This window comes from Micrasema longulum, unplaced genomic scaffold (genome assembly GCF_059751315.1).
Source record: "Micrasema longulum isolate JH-2025_06_02 unplaced genomic scaffold, ASM5975131v1 h1tg001588l, whole genome shotgun sequence".
Lineage (NCBI taxonomy): Eukaryota > Metazoa > Arthropoda > Insecta > Trichoptera > Brachycentridae > Micrasema > Micrasema longulum.
This window is the reverse complement of record NW_028278770.1, coordinates 144,684-171,918: the sequence shown is the minus strand read 5'-3', so window position 1 is coordinate 171,918 and position 27,235 is coordinate 144,684. Positions and strand designations below refer to the sequence as shown.

The following is a 27,235-nucleotide window of genomic DNA, read 5'->3' as shown; positions in this document are numbered from 1 at the left end:
GAAATTAAAATTTCATTTAAAATCATTTCATTTCTGCAAGAAACAAAACTTACGATGCTCGCTGTGCAAGTTAAGAATAAATATAAAAAAAAGGAAAATAATTTGCAGTAGTGTGTCGTTCAAGTCAATCAAGACCATACATTATTATTGGATTTCTTCGAAGATTGGTGTTAATTTACATATATTTTTTGTATACTTTGATATTGTAATTATTTCTCTCGTTTGAAAGAAAAAAGGAGGGAAGGCTTATCTGGGGTTACTTCATATGGATTAACTGGCGAAAATATTTTTTAAAACCGAAAGAACAACAAAAAATTTTTTTTATTTTTTTATTGTTTATTTATAATTGAAATATTTTATTTTTTTACTAGTGGAATGATACGAATTTGTTTTTTACTGGTACGCTTTTTTTCTTCTTTTTTTGGCATTGTGTTTAGTTACATAAAGAAATAATTTTGGTTATTTTGTAAATATCGTATTTCTTTGCTACAATACCTTAAATATGCGAGCAATATTATAATACATTTACCTTGGCTTAATTTTTTTATGAAAATGTACGTAAATTAAATAAAAAAAGTCGTACAAACATTGAGAGAAGCAGATGTTTAATTAATTTTATTGATTTATTATTTTTTTTATTCGATACATATTTTTAATTTCTTATCTTTTACGTTTATTATATTTAGCATAAATTAAACTATTGTCTTAAGTGTAAGCATTTTTTTGGCATGTGCATGGGTGTCCTACACTAACATTCAAAGATATTGTCAGTATATTTTTTACATAATGTTTTTTTTTAGCCAATAATAAAAAAATCACAATTAATAGCGGTTATTTTCTTTTACTAAATTAAGAAATAATGCGTCTGAATGTAATAACTCGTAATGTAGTAGTTGAAACATTTTTTTTACAAATTGATCATAATATTCGTTGTTGTGAATAGTTGTTTAAGTTTTTTTATCTAAATAAATATATTACGTTACATATAAATTATAATAACAATTTTACAAACAATGATTTTGAAAATATAGAAACCATTAAATAAAATATGTTTTCATAGCCAACCCAAAATAGAGTAAATAGTAATATATTTATTATTTATTTATTTATCACTTTACATACTTATAAAGGCGGGCATATTGCCTTAAGGCTATTTTTTCTTACCTACCCAAGCCGTTCGGTTTGAGAAAATTACTAGTGTATAAACATTCATAACTTATCAGTTTATGCAAAATTTAAAACAAAAATGAACTAAAAGTTTACATTATATTATGAATAGTAGAAAGGGGATGGAAAAGAAAGAAAAACGAGAAAGGAACAATTCAAACATTTAGATTGTGACATTTCAATCCTGATTTAAACGTAAATAAAGAAGGAGCGTCTCTAACATTGCTATCCAACATTAGTATGTTTATACCTTCTATACATATATACGCTTAAATTTACCCTTTGAAATCATTTGCGACAGAAAAACTTTCAGAAGACACTGTTACATATTTTTTTCAAATCTTTTTCAAACATCGACAGATTTTTTAACAAGAGTCTGTATTCGGCCTTACAAATGTTGAGTTTCATCGCAGAGACGTCTCGGTATACAACCCCATGAAAGTATCATAAAAGAAGGTTTTCTTTTGACCTCTTGCACCTCTTTTCTCCTCCTTCTCCTTGGAGCCGCCGGGAACAGGTCACCTGTAAAGGTCACCAGGCTTCTCTATAAAGAGACTTTCAATGGAGATAGGGTATGCTATTCTTGTTAAATATGCTTTAAATGAAATGCTTTACAAATAAGAACGATGGATTTCGTCAATAAGTTCAGGTAGGATAAAATAAATACTTAAAAAGGAAAAAGGCTCTATTATAATTGATGAAAGTGAAAATTTTACCATTCAGTAACAGTTTTAAAAATAAAATAATCTTCGCTGTGCGCAGTGTCAAAAAAATATAAAAGTCAGAAAAACTAAGTTATTCAAAAATCCTGTAAATTAAATCGAATGCAGGAAGTCCGCAATGTAGTGTAGTGTTTGGCTCTTTTCCTTAAAATGATTAAGGTCTAAAGTTCAATTCCTGGCACGGTGGTTGTGAAATATTAGTTCAAAGGGGGATTTTATACTGGAATATCAAAAAAAAAAAACATAAAGGCTTATTTTTTATTTTGTCAATTCGATCCAATTTATTGAATAAATGGATTATTAGTGATATTTTTTATGTAGATTTTTTACAACTATATATCATACAATTACACTTCCAACTGCCAGCAAGAGTCATATCTTTGGTAATGAGTTACACATAAATAAATACAAACTAAGGAAATAGGTAAATCTCTTTGTCACATCAATGTTGCATGTGTACCGTATTTTGCTACCTTTTTTATTTCGACCAAGTTGTGGTCCCGTGGCTAGTGTCGTGGACTCATGGTTCAAAGGTCCGAGGTTCAAACTACGCCCTACCACAACTTCTTTCTCATTTTATAACAGTGAGTTATCTATAACTCGTCAAAATAGCCAGTAAAATTGAAATATTTGTGTAAATCGTAAGAACGCAACTAATTTTTTTAAACTGTTGAGATCAACGCAATATTTGGTATATCTTAGATGTAGCTAGAATAGGAATAACGTGTCTTTTTACTGTATGACAGTAATTACAACCCATTATCATCATATCCCTGTCCGCACCTTATGGTGCAAATGGCACTGCATTGGTATACTAAATGCAGAGGATATTGATCAGCTGTTACATGAAGGTTCGGTGATCAGCCTTACGCCTCGGGTGCCTGTCCAGGAACATGGAATATTGCGGTATAGAATTACCTTTTTCACTGATATTAAATGTTCACCTTACCAGTAACCGAATTCAAGACCTCGAGCATGGTAGACAAACGCGTCAATTACTACACTACGAGGTGGACTTATCCCTACTTGATTTCCTTATTCAAGATTTTCACCCGGGTGTTACCGTCGAGTCAAAGGTACTTGTCTAGGATTCTAGTTCAATTTCACACTCAGATCTGTATATTCTATCCAACCAGACAAATCATAACTTTTCATTTAATTAACGCAATATACCTAATTGCGATGGTAAACTAATTTTCAAAAATAAAAACTAATTATGTTTTTATTTATTTTTTTATTTTAAATTTTAAAAAAAAAAGTTTTATATACGTATACGTACATTACAAAAATATTTCGTTATATTAACACGAAAAAAATAATACTTACATTTAAATGTTTGTAGATGGTAAAATAAAAATACCAAGGAATTAAAGAAAAATGATGCTGTCCTCCCTGAACTTTTTTAAACTAATATGAAAGATGTCGATATCCGAAGAAATACGGTTGAGTAAAGACATTGCTCTTTCTACTGGCATTACCATCGGCAGGTTGGTTCTGCAAGTGGGAAGATAAAACAGCTTAAACTGCCTATGTCTAAGGTAGTCATCAGAAACATTAATACAATTTACTCGCCATTACACTTATGTTGATCGTAATACCACGGATTACTCTGAAAAAATACAAAAGCAAGTTTCACAGTTCGACACTGTCGCTTCCAAAAAGCGTTCGCCAATGGAATTGGAGATTTCAAATTTGAGAAAAATATTTTATTTTAAATGACAGCAGCGTCAAGTCTGAAATTCCTCGTCCATTCGGTTCAAGGTCTCGCCGCCGCGCCGCTTCGCCGCGCCGTCCGCCGCTGTGACATTAGTGAATCATATACATCAGCGGACGCGTCACCGTCGCGCGTGCACGCCGCGCCGGGCGCGTTGGACGCGTGCCACGGGCCACTAAATATACTGCAAACATTTTAGACGACTGAATCAAATGTGTTTATTGCGGACACCGACTCGGAGGAATGCCGCGGCTGGCGGCGTTGCGGTGGGCGGCCGCTGCAAGACGCTGCGGGGCGTGTGACGTATCACCGCGGTGGTATCGCCGCTCGATGCGATCATTTCGTGCCAGTGCGCGTAGTACCTATACAAAAATGCCCTCCGGGCAACAACGCGCTACGGCTGGCTATTCGGGCCTGAGTTTATTTGTACCTAGGTATATTAGCTAGTAATACGTACATGCTATTTCTACCGAATAAGCTAATTGGAGCGTTGGTTCTTTTTCAAATATTAAAATAATCAAGACCTACTGAGTTTTACGCATGCAGTATTCGGCATGTAGTATTATTTATTTATTCATATACATATACGTCCAGTGGGCATTTTACAGGACGATATTTATTATAGTAATAAAAATACTAAATAGTTTAATTCCACTTTAATTTATAACTTTTATCAGTGACCTGGTTTTGACGCCACCGACATCGTCAGAAATTAGAATAAAACTATAAAAAAAAATATATATAATCAAAATGTAGTTCTACGATGAAATGTCAATTAACATACTCAATCGATTATATTATAATGAAAGAAAAAAAAATTAAAATACGTTGTGTGTTTTTTTTCCAACTTTAAAAATGACCACCAAAAGGAAAAATATTTTATTTTATAAAATATTTTTATTTTTGAAAGGAACAAAATATATGAGGAAGTTAAGTGCAACGGGAAATTGGATTAAAAATTATTTCTTGTTGTTTTATTTAATTATACGGTGAAGTTTCTCGAAGATGCCAGCCTCATGGTGTAATGGTCAGAGCGTTTGCCTACCATGCACGAGGTTTCGGGTTCGATTCCCGACGTGGTTGATATGAAATATTTATTTAAAAGCGTGTTTTCACACCAGAATGTTTAATAGTCCTTGACATTTCGATTTTTGTATATAGTTTATTATTATGTCCATTGATTTTGAAGAAATGCAAGTCTTATAATGAAAGAACCAATGTATTAAGATACTGAAAATACAAATTAATGTTCTGAATTATTAAAAATCACTTAGAGAAAGTAGATTCTTTGGGCCATTGTTGAACATTTGACCTTTGGATTTGCATCCGTCTGCCTCTGAGGTACAGATATATATATATATTATATCACACAGACAGGCTTTGTGGCGCAGTTGGTTGGACGGCCAACTGTGAAACTGGCGTCGCGGGATCGATTCCCGCCAGTTGCAAGAAAATAAATCCAAATAAGATTTTTTTTCAATTGGTCTGGGTGTTGCGGTGTATTTTTCGTGTTAACCTTCCTTGTCCTCTCTTTCTCACCTGCTGACAAGCCTCAAAATAGAAGCTTGGTGGGTTATTATAAAAAAAAAAACTAAAATAAAATTGTAAAACATCTTCCTCGGCATAGGTTTTCCCGGTGAGGAATACATTGCAAATTCAATTATTTAATATATTTTAGTGAAGTATTAAATAAATAAAAAATAATAAATAAATCATGATCTCTTCACTACACAATTTTATATTTATTTAAAAATACTCATACTCTACTTTAACAATAATCAATTTATACTTATTCACATTTAATACACGGACACCCTTTCTATAATCATTTTTGTTTTGTATTTGTGGATATCTTCTGTTTATTGGTTTTATTTTATGTTTTTCTTTTAAACTATTTTAAAGTCTATGTAATACTATTGATATCAGTATTAAATAAAATAATAATAAAACTCTTTCAACGTTATTGTTGCCTGTAATAATTGATTGTTGTTAGGAAAACGCAAAACTGCGTGACTATGATACATTCCTCTAAAGCTTCTTTAGATGGAATTACGCGATCGAAAAGAGTGTATTTATTTATAGAATACAGAGTGGGGTAGGAAAACCATAATACTCTAAGAATCTTCTCAACACAACATTTGTACATGCAGCCATGATCCTGGCATAGAAACGAAACCTTTTGTTAGATCTATTGCCTCCTTTCTCGCGAGATTCGTGAACGGAACTAGGGAACTTCCGGTCCAACATTGTTGTTGTAGCGTGGGGTGTGGGAGGGTAGAGAGAGAGGGGAAAAGGGATGAATGGGGGAGAATTCGGTCCATGAAAATAGGTTAACCTCTTCCAGCCGTACAAGAAAATATCTTTTTTAGACTATGAGAAATAAAATATACCATTATATATTTTATTTAAGTTTTTCATTTTTCCCTCAGTTAACTCGTGTATGATGAATTCCAAGCGCTACTAAATAAATTTAAATGTTTTATAAAATTCATATTGAAAGCACTCACTTTGTTATTATTCATTTTGTTGTTAAAACTAAACGATAATTTTTTAAATACCTAGATTATAAAAACAATAAAACGCTTTGCACTTATAGCCAATCTGCTAAACAAAATGGATTTCTTACCCTTGAAAATAGACGCACTTTATCTGAATTATGCTATTTCTATAAATAATAAAGTAGACTCTTTTAACTTCTCTCCAAAATTAATCTTAATGTGACAAGAAATAAGTATTTATTCCATCTGCTAATCTGTAGCACTAACTATGCACAACACTCTTTCCTCTATCGTTCTTGCTCCAACTATAATGCTTTATTTCGTCAATTGATATATTTAACTCGCCCCTTAATTTATTTAAAAATAAATTAAGACTCATTTTTTCTGGCTGCGATACGATCCCATTTGCTTTTTAATGATGCTCACACTTACACACACCTGAACACTTAATCTCACACAAATACACACAACACACCTCTACACTTTCTCTCATACAAATACACATAAAAACACCCTTTTGTTGTACCTCAATTTGATATTTATAATTGTTATTTAGAAACTTCGCTATCTGTCATTAAACTGTATCTTGTTTATGTTATTATATCATTGTAGACTGTTTGTTTCTGTAAAATAAATAAAATGAAAACACCGTTTTGAAACACTTTTGATTTTTGTAAATTCTTTAGGTTTCTGATCTTTCTTATCTTTTTTATCAATTATGTATTTATGACAAAAACTATTTTGTGTCTGTGATAATATCGAAGAAAGGTGAAAGTGGTTGTACTTTTATCATTTGCACTTGTTTTCAGAAAATCAAACAGGAGTTGACCATATAAAACCTTATCTCTACGATCATATGTTTTTTTTTTAGCTATTTATAGCCTTTTTGATTTTTAAGATGTCTTATTTCAAAGTTTTATTTTCAAGGTGTAGAACCTTTATTTAACCTAGTTTCTTTAATAAAACTACGACAAACATATCTACAATATTGAATGCATATAAGATTTGCCTGAAAAACAAATTATTTGTAGCCAATTTATTTTTTGCAGCCTTTTTTATACAGGAACTTCGACAAAATAACATTCTAAATAAGGACTTGTGCGTTTTAGATTTATTTAGGTTTCGTCAAATTATAGAATAGTTATGGATATATTTTTGAATTATACCTCTAATAAGGAACCATGCTGTAGCTCAGAATTCGCTCAGTAATTTAAAAAACAGTTAGGATTAGCAAAGTTAGCAAAGTGTTTGAATTTTTAGTTCAATTATGAAATATTTATCATTCCCTTTCCACACCAAATGGTGCATAGGGCTCTGCATCGGTTCACTAAAAGTGGACTATCTTGATCATATTTGTTACATGAAGGTAAAATGATCAGTCCTTCGCTTCAAATACCGGTACAAGAACTATGAAATATTATTCTATGAAAACACCCTTCAACTAATATTACACATCAAATATGTCGGGAATCGAACCCAAGACCTCTTGCTTGGTAAGCAAACGCGCTGTAAGATACGCTGCAATTGGTGTGCCAATACAGTGTCATATGCACAATTAAGCGCTGAAAGGGAATGATGACAAAAGTTTACTCCAAATTAATTGTATAGAGATTTTAAAATACTGCAGCCGAGATGGCCTAGGCGTGTACATGACTTATGACCTATCGTTAACTGATTTAATAATAGGTGGTCCCTTATGCCTAGATTCTACAACGTCTCGTCAATTATGTTTTTAAATTTTATCATATCCGGTGATAGTCATCGGCAAGCGGAGGTGATATAGTTGACTGAGCCATAGATGGCTTCAGTAGCTCAATCACAAATAACTATCGACGTGACAACAATTTCTCACCATGGTTGTTTATCGTATTTGCAATCACAATGCAACATCCGTGAACACCTAGTATTAAATGTCAAAATATTTACGTTTCGTGACGTATAATCCTGCTACGCAATCACATATTTGTATTTCGCCGGTGTAAATATGGAAAATATTCCAAAACTGCTATTTTTATTTATTTAGTATTTATCGTGCTATTTATTGCATTTAGCCGGTGGTTGGCAAGCCAAATCTCACAAAAAGCTGTCGCCACAGTGATTGTAATTTAATTTTCACTTTTTTGTATCGGATACTCCTTACTATTTTGCAAATGCAATATATTGTATTATTTTTTTATAGTAAACGCCGATTTTTCACCAGTGAACTGTTTACGAGAAACTATTTACGAGAAAAATAAAAAACAAACCGCAACGAGCGTTGACTTAGAGATTACACACGTGTTGACTTATGAATGCGATAACTTAAGCATGTTCATTATTGTCCATTGTGATCGCTCAAATGCTTAGCATGTTTTTAAGCACGTCGATAGTTATTTGTGATGAGCTACGGAGAGCTTTGATCAACCTTGCTTATTTCCCAAGGCATTTGGTTCTCGTCGTCCTGAATATCCACCGCCTTCTATTCGTCGGTAATTACACCCCGAACTACTTACTTATATTTGGCTTTTTTTAACCCTTGTGGTGGACTTACTGTTTTAATGTCGTGTATCATAAAGGCAGTATTTGTGTTTGGGTAGTAGGTACTTACCTGAAAGAAAGAAAATAATATCATTAGCTACATAAATATATTTAAAATGTATAACTAAATCTACAACATTTTTTCTGAAAAACAAAACAGATCTTTGATTGTCTTAAAAACAAAACTTATTTTAAGCGATAATGCATTAACTAGTATAAAAATTTGACGTATCTTCGTCGATTGGACCTTTAATGTATTTAAAAAATACTTAATGATATAAATAATGTCCCATCTCTGTTGCAATCAATTTTTTTTCATGTTCCCAACCGTGTCACCAGAAGTCAACATTGTCTATTTATCAAACCTTCTGAGAGCAACTTTTATATCCCAATGTCCAGAATGTGTAGATTAGTCAATTCATCGTCAGTTCTTATACTTTGGGTTGAATCTTTATGTTGATCTCTTCGCGCGTTAACACAGTGTGATATGAAAAAGGATTGGCATGGCTTAGCTCGAAGTCTAATATGTTTATAGTGGTATTGAACAAATTGAATACAATTATTTTATTGCCCTTGTTTGTCTTCGCTACGTGGTTTTATGTTATTTTTGATCGGTGTCTTTTACATCGTTTCTTTAAAAATATATTGTATTTGACTAAGCACATACACTTTTTAATAAATATTGTTTAAAAAGCCTGTAATTGAACACGTTTAAAAAAAATGTACGCGTATTCAATTTTTCATTCAGAAAATTTTATTTGATAGACAATTGAAGATGATTCCGCCATTAAATATTGTGACTTGGTATATAGTTATTATTTTGACTGTTATTTTCTGATCACATGAACACTAAAATAGCAAAGGATAAAAATTACATTCAGTAAGTCATTGGCTACGATACAAGGAATATTTTTAACTTTTACTTGTCAACAAATAACAAAACAGATGTCGAACATCTTACAGAAGGATAAATGAAATTTTGAGCATTTACAGGGTTTATGATCTCTCATAGGCTGGTTTGAGAATTTACCATATACACTTAGTAACTTTCACTATTTTGCCTATGTTGAAAATACAATTTCTTCGATTCTTCCATTTGTTGATTTGTTGACAAAACGGTAAATGTTGCAAATATTGTGTAGATATGGAAATCACAAACATTAGGCAGAAAAGTTAATCTCATACGGTGTGTAAAGTGATCACTTAAACCAAGGAATAACGAAGATTATCAAAAACAACACAGATGGAGTACATTTTAGGGAAGGAAATAGGAAGATCTTTGCATTTACAGGTCTTATAAGCTGTTAATGGCAAGTTTAAGTGGCCACTTTTCAACACTTACCATTCTGCCAATGTTTGAACATCCATATCTCCCTAATTTTTCTATTTGTTGATTTTTGTGAAGTAACACTAAAAATTAAAATCAACAGGTGGAAGAAATGTGGATGTTTAAAGGTAAATAAATTGGTGAAAGTTACACTGTGTTGAGTGGCCACTAAAACTAGCCAATGAAAGGTTATTGGTCGTGTTAATGCTTAGACTGCCATATTTCCTTCTCAATCTATGTTGTTATTTTTGAAATCTAACCATTTGTCTACAAACAATTGGACAAACTTTAAATATCTTAAAATGTTTCTGGTACAAGTTGATACCTACATAATAGTTATGCAATATTGCACTTTTAAAGTAAGAAGTTTTGTTCCTTTATTAAAAACGAGCTGAACCCGGCAAGGCTTTGCCATTGCTAAATTTGAGTGCACACTTTTACATAGACTAAATTAACAGAATCGAAGGTTTGATATCAATCATTGTATTTTATTTAGTCCAAATTAGAGATGTACGTCTACATTTTAATTTTTGTGTTTCGGTTAGCATAAATTGCCAAGACAGGGAATTTTGATAAATAATAATTTGAACATTGTTTTTCTGACACTGTTTTGCAGATGCTTCCCCGATACTGTGCGAAAAATACAACTCCATGTCAGACTTTTTTTTAGAATAAACAAAATCGACGTTTCGTTGTAAGTTTTCTACTTAATAAATTGAAGATTTTAATAGCTTTAAATACGCCCATGGCAAAGATCTACATTTCGCTGAAAACCGCACGTAAATCGGTCTAGTAGTTATTCAGCCCATCAAGGACACACATACAAACATTGCGTTTTATATATATAATATATAGTTAAATAACGAAAATGTTTTATAATTGCCGAAATTATTATCGTTATTTTCCTATCAGCACCCAATGATACATAAGGCACTGCATTTATGTTTTTTCAAAACAAACATTTTTAACGCATAGCTGTATTTCTTACCCATCCGGACACAGAACAAACGCTTTTGGCATTATTATATTTACAATTTTTGAAATCATAAAATTTTGTATTTCAAAAAATCTTTTTATAAATTGAAAAAAATGAGGCTTAAGGGTTTTGTTTTGTGATAGTTAATTATTTTTTGACAACATTTATATTAGGAGTTTTTTTATGGTAATCTAGTATTTCAAAATTTTTGTACACAAAGACTGGATTTAATCCCCTAGAGAGCTGTCATTTTTTTCTTGTAAAAACGTTTCTCCTTTCTAAAAAAAGTTTGAGTAGTTGTGTGACATTTTAAATTTAATCCCGCAGTTGTAAAAAATATGTGAGGACGTAATTAACATAAGATATTTATTAACATAGTAAATAAACAGCTCCCTGGGGGTTGGATCATGTTCTTGTCTACAATTTTTTTTACGAACTTAAAACATTTTTATAAGTCCACCAGGTCCAAGAAGTATATTAACTGAATAAATAAATTTATACATCTTGCACAGTGTGTAAAGTGGCCACGTAAACCAGCCAGTGAAAGGTCATAAGCCCTGTAGATGCCTAGACTTTTATGTTAATTTCTCTAAAACTATATTGATCTCCGTTGTTATACGTTAATTTATAATTAAACATCAATGTTATTTCTAAATTAACAAAATATTGTGATTAATTTAGCAAAATTCCAGCCACTGAAGTTGATAATTTAATGAAAATAATCAAGTTAACACACTCACGACCCACTTCAATCATGAATATTCAGTAAAAGTACAAAGAAACGATCTGCATAATAAAGAAAATAGAATATATTTAGTTTTTCAGCCATTCGCTCCCATGGGTTTAGGGGGTGAATTCGTCGGGCAGAAATGGGTTACAGAGGGTTGAATTTAGTGGGTGGAAATGGCGAGGGAGGGAATACTTTCCCCGTTAGAGTTCGGAGTTTTTCCGCCAAAAAATATGTGTGAAAAAAGTCGATGATAATTTATCAGAAATAGAGAAACGATGGTTTGGAATGGTATGTGTTTCTAAGGGAGCTTTTACAATTTGCATTTTTTGTTTGTTTTTGTCTCCGAGTAGGATTTTCCTCGGCTCTATAAATAATCTGTGACGTTTATTACAATTTATTAAGGAATCTGTTTGCGTCGGCATGTTTGTGAATTAGGAACATAATGTATTTACATGTATATTTTTGTAAACAAATATTTCAACCCTCTTAGCCCTGAATAATCTAAGTAACAGATTCTGAAACGTTTGTTTTATAAAATAAATATGTATTCAAAGTCGTCGAGTGCAACAGTTTTTAAAAATGAATTATGTATTTACAAAATTCACAAAGATACATTTTTGTCTTAAAAGAAACGATTACGTCATCATTCATTGTCCGTTCCCTTGTTGGACCATATGGTGTCCACGATAATCCTCAAATCAGTTGAATAAGGTATAATTCGCTTTACAATTCTAAATAAACAAAAACTAGCCAAAAATCAAGCGATAACCTAACTTATAGGAAATTTTATATTATTTAAGTTACCGTTTAGTAAATCTCGAGCAAAGCTCATTTTAAAATAGAAAATAATAAAATATAGAAAGAGGTATACAATTGAGTTACTTCAAAGAGTTTTTATTTACAACTCCATTTCAACTGTGTCGCGAAAACATAAGAAATATACTAAACCAGAAATCACGTTTGCAGATTACTTGAAGCATATTTTTACTATGTACATCATCACCATTCCGCGTACGGTCCTTAGTTGGAGCGTATGGTGCCCAAGAAGATCTTCTAAGCATCCTTATCGGCTGCCAGCTCCTGTACATCCTCTTAAGTCAGGTTTGCGTCCCGTAGTTCTGACACGAACTGCCGACGAACGGTAAGCGGTGGACGTCCAGGAGTTCGAGAACCCGACGCCTTGTAAAGTAGGCAAGCGTAGTAAGGCTCTCGGGAGGCATTCGCAGCACACGGCCAAGCCGACCGTATCGCCTACGCTTGATGACAGCTGTCACTGGAATTTGCGCGTCCGTAATCCTATTACATCATTCCTTACAAAGTCAAACCACCGCACACCCAAGATTCTTCTGAGACACCTATTTTCAAAACTCACAATTTTGCTGTTTGAGCCCTAGCTAGTGAAGTGTCATCATTTTCAATTTATGATTCGCATCCGTAGAGGAGAATAGGTGTTATGCAGGCGTTGTGTACGCGGCATTTAGTTTTTACTGAGTAAATATCTGATTTTCCGACAGCCTTCATACTATTGAATGTGGCACCTGCTATTCCTAGCCGCAGTTTTAGTTATTTTGAAAACTGCTATTTTCCGTAACGTATACTCCCAGGTATTTGAATTTCTTTACCCGATGGCTTGATGTGACTGAGTCAGGGGATTTTAGGCATCATGGCATGATGTGTTGCACAGTTTTTGCGACATTAATTAAAAATTATGAAAATCAATATTTTTGTATATATATTTTTTAAATGAGGCCATTTGAATTTCGGTAAAGCAAAATGTAAGTATACATTTTGTTCAATAATTAATATGCGTATTATTGGTAATATGATTTATGTTTAAAGCATTTACATTCTGGTCAAACTAAGGTTTATTGGGATGACGTCAGATAGCTTCGAAATTCGCTTTAAAGAACACATGAGCAATTTAGTTTACTTATTATTTTCAATAAATATTTGCGTTTTTATGATTTACCCAAATATTTAATTTTGGGGGCCATTTTCAACGAGTTGTAAATAAGCCACTATTAGAAAATGTGATCAAGCTGGGGCAGAGTGGGATTTAAACCACGGACCTTTGAGCCGTGAGTCCGAGACACTAGCTACGGGACCACAACCCGATCATTAATTTTAAGATCATTAAAAATATTTTTTCAGAGTTTGCCAATCATCTCAGCCCAAGGATACAGGAGTTAAAACTTAACATTGAAATGATAAAAAGGGCATAAATTAAATAACACGGAGGTGTTTCATATTAAAAAAGCTTCGAAAAATAATATCCTCCTAATTAATAATCAAACATCGATTAAAAACAGCACACTTTTTTATTTAATGACTAACCAATATTGTAAATTTCAACCTCTTAGCCCCTTATCTTTTCAACTATCTATCCCTTTTCATTTTCCAACGCACCACTGAATATTACAAACCTTTTTTTTTTAGTCCATATTCGGACACGGTTGTGTTTGCATCCCCCTTAACTCTGAATGTATTTTTTCATAAATACTATTTGTTATTCTAATGTAGTGAGGGTCCTGACAAAGAGATGGGTACGTTTCGAAAATAGTAGACAGAAAAAGTCGGTAAGTGTGTTTATATTTATAATTTCTAACATAAGTTAATATGTAGTATTCTTGAAAGAATAAAGTAAAACATTGTAACGTATATATTTCATCTTGCCCCGTTTTTGAGCACCGCGCAAATACTTACGTTTCCGACAGTGTATTTTGTCGTGTGGACAAATATCGACCCGTAATCTGGCAATAAAAATGTTGGAAACCGCGTCACTTGTTCAAAGCGTAAGGAAGAAGGTAGTTCAAAAATTCTATTGAGAAAGATCCGAAATCGCCAGGCCAAAGCAATGTAATCACTCAAGAATGGAAACGTCAATGTAGACGTGAGTACAATGAATTTAAATCTATTACACCTGCTTATCAACGTCTAATCTTGTTTTTTTGTCATAGTATACATAAACATTTTACTATTCTCTTCGTACTGAATTACTCAACCGTATTAAGAAAAAACGATTTCTAATGTTTTCCAACTGCACTAGGATTTGCAAAATAAATTTATTTTATTTATTTTGAAAGTATAATTCACGACAAATAAATTAGTGATAATACATTAATTTCCAGAAGGAAATTGAATCCAAATTATATAGAAAAGTAAATTCACAAATGTGGACAAAATCACGCCGGACTCCCGCATAAAACGTTAATCAAATATAAATGACTATTAATCAATTTGAAAAAAGTGTTCTCTGCTCCGATATTGTAGCACGAATGATCAAATTTAGACTACCCTACACACGATGTTGCCCAAAATATTACACCAAATGGTTTCAAACAGAACAACAATATCACTTTCAGGGAATCCAAATGTTTTCTAAGTATATTCAATCTACCTGCAGAAATAAAATGTTGCAAAATATTCTCCTTTCCTGGTGAGAATTAAAATAATAATTACATACATTAAAAAATATAAAATACAAAGTTATTTTATTGAAATATATTCAATTAATAATGTTTTTTTAACGTAATACGCTGCCAATTACACTTATTACAAATTTTAATGAACGATTGAAAACCGACCTCAAGAAATATCTCATCCTGTATAATGTTGTTATTTTCTCTTGTGCAGCAATTCAATTTACTAGAACTCTGGAATATTACTAAATCACTCTCCCTGTGAAAGGGGTTTTTGTTGGTGGAGGAAAGATCACAAAAAGTGTTCCGTCCTGTGATATAAATAGGCTCATTGAAAATAAATATGTTTTCCATTAGCTTTTATTGCCAAAAGCGGACTCTTCTCTTTATGGGAGTAAATATAACATTATGTTACCCTTTGAACAGGAAGTCGCAACCTTTTTTAAAACTGTAACTTTAAAAAAAAAAATTATTCATCGATACTCAGTCAAAATAAAATGTTTTTTTATTCAACTCTTGAGTTATGCCAATACTATTAAATGGGTGTGTAAAGAAATATTATCTACCCTACTACTTTTAAACGGTTTAAAATTAACGCAAAAATATCATCAAATGGATTTAACAAGTGTTACCTCAAAAATAAAAGATTTGAAGATATTAAATGTTACTAAATATTTGTATATGACCACTCACCGACTTTTCTTTGTTTACAGGTTTCGAGTCGTTCCCGTCTCTTCGTCTGGTCACCAATTAAGCCAGCATGCAAAACCTACTATACATCTTCACCATAGTCGTTGCACAAAATTATCAAACCATCACGACACGCATTTAATTAAGCAATCTTTACATGCACTGATGAGGTTATGAAAACATTTTGTGTTGCGGGAGAAATAGTTAAAAAAAGAGAGAAGGGACCATTTCTAACAATATCTTATTTACGTTTTTATTACCTTGATATCTGCCCTTATCGGCACCGGTTTAAAATGCTTGTATTTCTTTTTAAAAACAAAAAATAAGACTTTGCTTCGGCCACTTTCATGTTCAATTTATTATCTTTAAAATTTTTTTTAAAAAAATTAGTTCAATACTTAGTCTTCATATGAGAACCCAGAAAACCAAGTTTAGTCTAAATTTGAAATGGCGTAATCTGCCGGTCTAAAAGTAATTATATTTTAGTTACATTAAGTATATCTTTTTAAATAAATACCTTTAAAAATTAATGTTTTTATGAAATTTATGTTTTGTTTTTTTTTTGTTATTGCGTGATTAATAAAAAACATTTGTTTTAAAATGGCAAAATCGCATGATTTTCTCATTACAATAGAACATCGAATAACGGGCTATAGTGAAAGGTTGTTTAATTATTGATCAAAGGAACACGGGTTTGGTGACACTGCCCTGACGAAGAGACGGGTACGTCTCAAAACCGGTCTACATAAAAAAGTTGGCAAGTAGTTGTATACATATTTGATAACATTTAGTAAAATATTTGGCCACAAAGTTAATGCTTTAAATATAAATCAGATTTGAAGTTACTTACAATTTTGGTTTATTAAACACGTGAAAATACAGTGGCTTCACAAATTAAACGGTAATTACTATGAAGTGGATTTGAATGTGTCGGAGGCAGAAAAAGGTGAGTGACGTGTAGCGTGCCCTCAAATCGGTCCATTTAAAACTGCGGGCATAGACAACGAATCCTGACACTTTTAAATACCGTGTAAAAAAAGTATATCGAGTCACTCTGCGGTTACTTGAGACTAACCTTAAGGTTAACATGAATATTACTAATAGTTTTGTCGTTATATTTTTAGTAGTGGCTAAAATATTAATCAATTAAGAGCACTTTATAAGGTGGCTCGATTTCCTTACGAACATCGAAGTCCGAGTAAAGACGCAGCGCCCTCATAAAACAAGCTATCGAGGATGCGATGGTGGGCCTGGCTGAGACGCATTCTACACTGAAATACTTAATTCTTCCTGGACTGGCATCTGAAGTATGAGACTGATCAAAATATTTTTTTTGCACCACAAAAGGTCAAGAAGCCCACTCAGAGTGATGAATTACAGCAGAAAACACTCAAGCTTGTCAAAAATCTCATTTAATTTTTGTGCTCTCATCGAGAATTGAGAAATGGAGAGCCTTTAACGATTTTTTAAATTAGTTAATAATATACGAACTGAACCCGGCAATGCTTTGCTATTGCTAGATTTGAGTTCATACTCTTTTATATATATTTAATAAACAAAATCGCATGTTTGATCTCAATTATTGTATTTAGTCAAAATTAGATATGTTCATGATCAATATTATTTTTGTGTTTCGGATTACATCAATTGTGGGGTTATGCGGTGACAGGTAATTTTGATAAATAGGTATTTGAACATTGTTTTCCTGTTACTGTCTTGAATATGCCACCCCAATGCTATGCAAAAAAGACAACTACTTTTCGGACCTTTTATGCCTAACTAAAATAGACAAAATTGACGTTTCGCTGTCACGAAAAAAGATGGTGTAACTTTTTATTGATAAGTAGAAATCTTAACACTTATTTATGATTAAATTCCAAATCTTAAAATAATATTGAATTTAAGTAGGTACATAAGTATTTGTTTATGTTTGCTTTCCAAAACAGAAAATTATTCATTTTCAAATATAAAACTCTTTATGCAAATGTCAAACTCTGCTCTTTTGATGTCGCGAAAGTTATGAAACCGGTCACTGGATATTCCAAATTTGTGGATTAAAGTATCACTCGTGTTTAATTTATATAATAAATTACAATGAACTTCCATCAAGAATTTTCACTTACAAACATAGATCTATCATTTGTTGAAAACCGCACGAAATCGGTTCAGTAGTTATTCATTTAATCGATGACACACAAAAGAATATTGACTTTTATATATAAAGAATATCTTAATCTTGTTCCCACACAAGAAAAACGTTTTTTATATCGTCGTAGATACTGCATAACTATTAATTTATTATTTTGGCAGGGTATTCTATAAAGCGTTCTGTTTATATAATCCATACGATTTTATTTAACCAAAAATACTGTTGGAGTATCAGAAAAACTATCAATGTTTAGTATAAACATAGCAATACTTAAAAACTAACGGTTCTTATACCCTAAAATGAATTTAAAGCAGAATCTCGGCAATATTTATACTATCTAAAATATGTAAAGTAGTTTTGCGTTTCTTGCGCCATTCGTTGAGGACGCGTGAACTTAAGAGGAAATATTGTCATCCATTTGGGGGCGAGCGTCCATTTGCTTGACACATCAATCGGAAAGGACGTCTCATATGAGAGTCTCATTTTCTTCTACAACATCAATATTAGTTCCATATTCTTGGTATCTTGCTAAACATCCAAAATAAAAACCATTCAAATGGGTAACATTTCATTGTATTTTCCCTCTGTCAATTTATTTTTTTGTGGATTTAAGAAAATTAAAGGCAAAATTTATTTTAAGTAATCAGGTGATTTATGTCCAAGTAATCGTTCCGTGGTGGTGATGTGAGCTCGCAAATAAGAGGTTTAAGACTTACCAAGTTCTCCCACGATGAGTTATTTACAACTTAAATTATAAACAAAAATATGAACTTTGTCATTAATGAAACCAGTTTTTTTTCACTGAGAAGAACAAAACTATACTTTAGGGAGAGCTCTCTTGCTATCGACGGGTGATATATATAAAAAAATTACCGGACTTGACAGACGTTGTCCTGCCCAAACGTTAGCTTGCCTGCTATTATCTTGAAAAAAGTATTTTCATTGATAAGCACCTAGAGGTGCTTGGTTGTGATTGAATTCCGAAACCAAAAATTATTTTTATTCAAATATTGAAGTTAAGTAGGTACTTAGGTACTTGTTTATGGTTGAATTAAAAAACATAAGATAAATATTTTTTAAATATGGAATTTTTTCGCAAATGTTAAACTCCACTCTTCTCGCCAACAGGGGTGCACTTTATTCAAGAATACGATTTTCAAATGAGTTGAATATTAGTTTATATTACTTTAGCATTAGTGAAAATCCAGTTAAAAGAAATAAATAGGAAGGAATTAAAATGAATTTAAGGAAAAAATCTGATTGGGATCCATAAAAAGCAAATGTTGTTTGTGAACAATCAAAAACATTTTTTTTTTAAACACAGATCCTTACATTTTTTTGTATTTCCATTTTCATCAAATCATTGTCGGATGAGCGCAGTGACATCACACGTAAAGACGAATTATATATATAGGTAAAGAAAATATTAAAAAACCTAACGAGTAGAATTCCTATTCAATTAATGCTACTAATTTACAGCTTGATAAAAATGTCCCCAAACTTATATTAATTTATACTTATCATAAGAACGGGTTTTTATTTTGAGGGCTGGATTTCCCTCTCTAGGGAGATATACATATTTCAAACAAAAAAAACATATTTTAACAGAGATGAAGAATATGTTTAATAAGGGAATATGTAATTCTAGGCATTCCCATGGCTGTTAATGCCCGGTTTCAGTGACCACTTTACACAATGTGTAACATTTGCCATTCTGCTTAAGTTTAAACATTTTCAAACGAAATTATTTTATATTCTTATTCTTAAATATTATTTTTATACAATATTTTTAATAATCTTTTTTCAATTCTTCCGTGGATTGATTTTTCTGCTGTTATAAAGCAGAAGCCTTTAATAATGTATTGGTGCAATTCATCTGCCTGAATGGTAAAAAAAATATTAACATGCGTTATCTCGAAGAATTAAAGAAATATCATCATCATCATTCCCTTTTTGCAGCACGTAACGCTGCATAGGGCACGGCATCGGTACACCAATCGCGGCACATCTTGTTGCTTGGTGGTAAGATGATCAGTCTTACGGTTCGGGTGCCGGTCCAGTTACTATGAAAATATTCTAGTGTAAAAACCCCTTTTTTTAAAGTAAATATTTCCTGTCAACTATATCGGGAATCGAACCCGATACCTCTTGTATAGTTGGCAAACGCGCTGACTAGTACACCACGAAGCCGACAGTAGGTAATCAAATATAGTCAAAAACTGGGAAAAATGAGCGAAATGGCTACTTTTACCAGCCATTTACGGGCTCTTTAAATGCCTATACTTCCAAACTCCCTTCTTCGTCTATGTTGTAATATGTTAATTTATAACATGCCAACAATATGTTGTTCTCGGTCTCGTGGTGTAATGGTCAGCGCGTTTGTCTACCATGCAAGAGGTCTCGAGATCGATTCCCGACATGGTTGATATAAAATATTCATTTAAAAGGGTGTTTAGTTATATAGTCCCTGGACTGGTACCTGAAGCGTGAAACCCATCATCTTACCTTTATGTAATAAAAAATGATCAAGATACGCTGTGATTGGTGTACCAATGCAGTGTCCCATGCATCATTAGGTGCGGAAAGGGAATGATGATGATTAATATTACTTACATATATTGTAAAAACATCTAAAACAAATATGATGCCTCATTGACCTCATATACTGACAACATGTTCATATGCCACTGATTTTCTCAAATTAAACAGTTAAGATAGGTAGGGAGAAATTGCCTTAAGGCAATTTCCCCGCCACTCTATATGTATATAAAGTGTTTAAGTAAATAATTCTCATCGAATCGATAAGTAACTTTCACCTGTTAACAAGAGAAATAACCGACCATTCTGCCTTCTTAACGTGTGAGTAGTAAAAGTAGATAGAACGCCAAATTTCACAATTTCAGATTTTGGTTCAACATTCATTATTCTACCCAATTTCAAGCGTTTGTTGAATTTTATCATCTCACGCCGTATAATTACAGTTTTACGGTTAAATGTAGGCATGTTAGTTTTACTCAGCTAGGAATGGTTGTAAACGAATATTACTTGAAATATATAATAAAAAGGAAATTATTTTTGTAGCGAAATTATTCTACCTTGATAATTCCACTTCTGCTTTTGAGCCAACTTTTTGTATAAAAGCAAAATGTTAAACGATAACGACCTTAATGCTTTCAGTTCTACGTCAACAGTTTTATTGCGAGAATTGAAGGTTTTTTTTCTAATAATAAACCTTTTTTATCAACATAACATTTCTTTGTCTAAAGTGTTCTTACTACCATAATATTTTTTTATTATTTTATATTTTAATAATAATTCGCAATATTATTAATTGAGTCGGTATTCGCTTCATAAGACTTCAAATAAAATTGCATATACACAGATCAGGAAACGAATGTACCTCTTATATCGACATATTTAACTCGAGTCTCTGTGAATTCAAATCATCTCTTTATAAATATTTTAATATGTTCCATAGCAATGATTAACGAATTATTTGTAAAAGCTGCTTATTTATTTATTTTATTTTATTTTATTCAGAAAACATACAGCCGTGCATAAAAAGTATTTAAACAACAATTTTCTAACACAAAAAGACCTATTAAGTTTTCATAAATTATGCAGAAGATTTCAACACTAAATGAGAAGCACAGACGAGGCCAAAACATTTTGGAAGCATGAAACGCCTACATATGAATTAACTCAGGCTCTCTCGGGACATGGATGCATGAGGGAATATCTGCATCGCTTTGGGCTGCGAGACGATAGTTGCTGTCCATGTGATGGCATCACTGAGCAGACTGTGGAACATCTTCTTGTATACTGTCCAATGTTTGATAGGCCGAGGTGGGAGCTTGAATGCAAAATAAACACTCGGATTGCTGCGACTAATAACCTAGCTGAGCTCCTGAACTGTAATGATACACGAAGAGAGACCGTTCGATTCATTACAGGGACGATCAAGCAGGCTAAGTTATTCAATGGTGGTATCTAGCTCCTTTTGTTTTTTTTGTGTCCAACTTTTACTTTTTTTTTTTTATTTTTTATTATTTGTTAATGTAATATTTCTAGAATTATTCTGTTTATTCTGATTCTGCTTTATTTTTATTATTGTAAGTCTACGGTGAAAAATTTTGAAGTCAACGGAATATAATTTAAAGATAAATGTATTCGATAAAACCTTGCACATAACAAAAGCAAGGTACAAATAATTTGCAACTACAAAAAAAAAAAAAAAAAAAAAAACACTAAATGTGACAAAAAATTAAATAAATAAGAAACTCAAGTGAAAAAATAATAATTGTTAACATTAGCGTTTTCCATGGAGGTTATCATTGGTAATAAATAAAAATACCGAATGCACACTCCGAGCCATCCACGCACACACATATGAACGCACATATAAAACATACACAAACACATACATTACATGCGGCACATATACATAGCACAAACCACTCAAGATGTACATTCAGCAACTATCCCAAATAATCACCTCCATGAAGAAATTTTCTGCACAAATGCAACGTGCAGTTAAAAATGTCTACATCAATACTGAGTCCATTATAATTTCTACAGGTACGTCTAATGAATGAATTCGTGGTATAATTGTTTTTTCAAGTTGGTATATAAAAAAAAGGAATTTAATCTGGTAGAGCGAAGAGGACAATGGAAACCAATATTAACGACTTCTGCTAACGATCCGATGTTAACTCATTTTATATTCATATATACCGACTTTTTTATATATTTTGTATGCTGATAAACAAACATGTATATTTAATTTTTTGTGTTATTTTTCTTTTTCTTTTTATACCCATGTTTTTTTTTGTACAAATATTTGCGTTCTTATGATTTACCCAAATATTTCATTTTAAGGCCCATTTTCAACGAGTTGTAAATAACTCACTAGGTATTAGAAAATGGGAATCAAGTAAGGGTAGAGTGGAATTCAAACCACGGACCTTTGATCTGTGAGTCCGAGACACTAGCCACAGTTTTACACAATTTATTATGTACATCTATTACAAATGTTATTTTGCTTCAAGGGCAAAAGTTTTTTCTTAATTTTTGTTTCTTCGGTTAAAGCGGTGTATAGTTTAAGTCTTGTCTAAGAATCTCGTTTGCCAATTGTTTAAAATAGTTTAAAATAAAAAATGTTCAAAGAAAAACAAAATTAACTAGTTATTTTATTCCTGAAAACTCAAATACTTTATAGAAATGAACGTTAAACTGTAAGGTGTAACTGTAACCTGATAAAAATTTGAATACTAACTATTAACGATAAAAGTAAAACTTTTATTTTATCTTCAATTCAAACGTAAAGTTTTAAGGGGTAAATAAAATAAATTAATAACGTAGCTCAGTCTTGAAAGCATAAATAAAAATCGCTATAAGGGTACAATAATGTGTTGGGTAATTTATTATAACCCCCGCCTTATAAGTCCTTAAAAGTATTCATCGCGTATTGTATAATATTAGGATCCGTTAAGAATTATGGCTTTTCCGTTGCGGTATTTTGGCGTTAACGTCGTTTTAAATTTAAGGGCTTACTGCGAGGTAGTTTTTAAAATCGCGTATTTAACATAAAAATAAACTTTTTTCCTAAAGATTTGGAAGAGACCCAAAAATACCAAAGTTGGGCTAAGAAAAGCCTATTCAGAGATTTTTTATGAGAGAATTATTGTAAAAGGGCAAAAACATTCGCAATATGAACGGGAGTGAAACAAAGAACGTCTCGTGAAAGGGATGTCGGTCCGAGGGAATGAAAGGCAATAATGAGAGAGGAAATTTCACGCGAGACGAGACGGGGGTGTAGAGGGGGATGAAGGAGAAAGAAGCCTTCCGTACCACTGTCCTATAAATTCCATTGTGGACGCCAAGCGAAAGACAGCGATTTTCAATCTAATTATCTTATTTTATCCGAATTGGAGTTAACCTTGTATAGTTTCAGATTGGTGGAAAAATCAATTTATTAACATCTTTTTTCCGAGTATCTTGCAGAGTTACATACTCAAATATTGTTTCAAAATACTATAAATGAATACAATAATTTAGCGTCTTTTTTTCTTATTTAGGTGCAGTTGAACACTTTAAGGTTTGAGTGCCTGGTTTTGACTCCTTATTGCAACAACCATTTGATATTTATCAACGTTAAAGAACTGAATTTGAAAAAAAAAAAATCTTTAATCACCAAAATAGTTAGTTAAAAGTTATAGGTACGTGCTTTTGAAACTGGTTTTATATTTCCGTTATTTTTTTATTATTAACGTCCTAAGCCTAGTTTACATACATGTTATTTAAACATAAATTGAATTATTGATATTTAAATAACAATTTATAAAAATATAAAATAATAAAATAAATAAAACAACTTTGTTTTTAACCAAATTTTTTTGTTTTTTTTCCACCTACCGGTTTCAAAGCAAACAAGCTTCTACGCCAAGGTTTACGTAACTAATTAATTATATCTTATTTTATTTTATCCATGTTTACTAAATACTCCATGTTGAGCTAGTAAATAAGTCTTTTTTTTCTAAAAGGGTGGTAATTTGAAATGCATATTTTCGAAACTATACTAATTAATTTATTAAAATTAAGTGTTTATTGTGTATGCAAATATTGTTAGAATTTCACAAAAAAAAAATTGGTAAGGTATCCAAAATAAAACAGTTTTATTAGATTTAATTCTACTTTTTTTGTTTTTTAATACATGTGAGGCTTTTCGTCTTGTTAAGAATTTTCAAATCGACTTAAATATTTTCGAAGTATCCTTATATACTTACAATAATTACTGTTTAAAAATATAGCTGTATACAAACCTAAAATGCAAATCTTTTTTACTACTTTTCTTCTATACGTCACACTTATACTGTAAATTTTTTATTCTTTTTTTACTGTTCATTACTTTTACTGAGTTTAACCATAATAATTAACTATGTTTTATTTATATTATGTAACTTTGTATTTGGCTTTAATTTTGTACAAATTGGCTACGGCCGTTAGTAATAATAAATAAATAAGTAAACAATAATGTAGTGCCTAAATATAGGTTTTATTACATAACTAAGATTGAAGACGAAACGCGTCACATATATTTAAAAAAAATAAAAGTAGAATTTAAATATTTTAGAAATTAATTGTGTTTGAAATCGACTGCAATGTTTAATTATATTGTATGATTTGGAGAAAAACATCTTAAATATTTTATTTCGGCCGATTAAAATTTTAATTGAATTTCTCGTATTTAAATACGAGCATGTTATGATTCTGCGCTTCCGCAATAAATCTTTCCTAAGTAAAAGGTGTAAAATGTCCTGTGGTTAATTTATGGCAGTCAAGTGGAGATTGTGCGGCATTCTTTTCCTGTATTTATTAAAGTGATTTTTTCAGTTTGTAACGCATTTTTTATAAATATTTTGACACTAGAATTAAGATACGAATTATTTTGAGATGATTTGATATGAAAGATTTGAGACGTTCTTTAAAAGAAAAAAATACAAATATAATTTTTTTCAACCCACATTTCTTTCTTTGATATTGACCTGAAAATTAATAATGCTTTAAGACATCTACCTATTTGAGATATCACTTAAGATTTACATAATTGAAAACGAAAAGTCGTTATGCAGAAAATAAATTAAATGTCTCGTATTCAAGAAACATTTGACTTTGATTGAAAAATTGTCGAAAAGGGGTGTGCAATATTTGGAGATTGTCCAAATGTTTGTATACAAAAGACTGGATTTTACCCCCTAGGGAGTCATAACGATTAACAAATTAAAACAGAGGTGGAGAAAATTGAAGAAATACGGATCTTCAAACATAGGTAAAATGGTGAATGTTACACAGTGTGTAAAGTGGCCACTTAAACCAGCCAACGACAGATCATAAGCTCTGTAAATGCCTAGACTTCCATATTACCTTTTAAAAAATGTTCTCTATTTCCGTTGTAATTTGTTAATCTTAATGACTGCCTAGGGGGTGGAATCCAGTATTTTGTCTACATTGGACAATCTCAAAATATTGTAATAAAACCAACTGGTCTAAGACGTTTAAAAATTCAAAATTGTTTTCAGGCATTTCTTACTATGTCAAATAATTAAATCAAATAAATGTTTTCACAACAATAAAGTTTTCAGCTCTTTAACTTCATTAAAATCAACTGATGGAAGAATTGAAGAAATATGGATGCTCAAACATAGACAAATCGGTAAATGTTACACAGTGTGTAAAGTGGCCACTTTACCCACCCAAAGACAGGTCATAAGCTCTGTAAATGCCTAGACTTCCATATTCCCTTCTCTAAAATGTTCTCCATCTCGGTTGTAATATGTTTGGAAAATTCTCATTGAAAAACTAAAACCCTTATTGATAAACAACACAAATAATTAACTATTACCTAAATAATTTCTCCCTACTACCACGTAAGCTAAAACTGCGAGTAAAAGCTAATATGTATTATATAAATATGAATTTCGTAACTTTGCTAATATTTGTTTTTCATTTTTTGTCGGATAATTGAAATAGATAAATATACGTGAATGTGGCCACATGACGTATATGTACATAAATATATGTATGTGTGTGTCATAGAAGGTGATTAGTCGTGACTGTATGAAACGCAAATATGAAAATACCTTTACCGCCTTCACTTTCAGAGATTTTGTATGAAATAAATATTTGCCCAGGGTTAAGTTATTATAAAAATAAGTCGGATTGAAGGTTTCCTTTGTAATAGTAGATTGAAGGAACAAAACCGATTGTAAGAGGCGTATCCAGCCTTGTACCATTTTTTCGTATTAAGAGAAAAGTCTTTTGATTTTTTTATTTATTAATATTTATTTATTTAAAACACATTACAGAAAAATATACTTTAACAATCTTGTACTTACAATCTAAGTTGACTTATAAGATACGAGACATTTATCAAAAAGACAATTTTAAAAGGTACAATGTTAACATATTTAAAAAACCTAACAATAATATTTACATACTTTATATTTAGTACATCGGCACTGCTAAACAAGTCATATAGACTGATTTTCATCAGCGCTGTATGTATATTAGACGTGTTTAATTTAAAAATAAAATATGGCAAAAGATAAAAATAAATTCATTCTTCCAACCGACATAGGTAAATCACCTAAATTTAAAAACAAGATACAGATATGCATATTGTTTTTGTATTCATTCTGGTATTCTACTGTACGCATTTATGGCATATGAAGTTTGACGACAACGCTGCCTACCAACATACAGTAACCATTTTTTTTTAAAAGCTGTTTTATACCTTAGCCATAGAATTAAGAATAGTCCAGAAACCG

The 27,235-nt window shown here is 31.6% G+C and overlaps 1 long non-coding RNA gene across 1 annotated transcript in view; it reads right to left on the bottom strand.

Annotated features, from left to right (window-relative positions):
- Positions 1-6,984: 6,984 nt before the first annotated feature.
- LOC148274767 (uncharacterized) overlaps positions 6,985-27,235 on the bottom strand; it is a 112,666-nt gene continuing 92,415 nt past the window's right edge. Inside the window, exon 4 of the long non-coding RNA XR_015824205.1 lies at positions 6,985-8,688. This is a non-coding gene — a long non-coding RNA (uncharacterized LOC148274767). The remainder of the gene's footprint in view (positions 8,689-27,235) is intronic.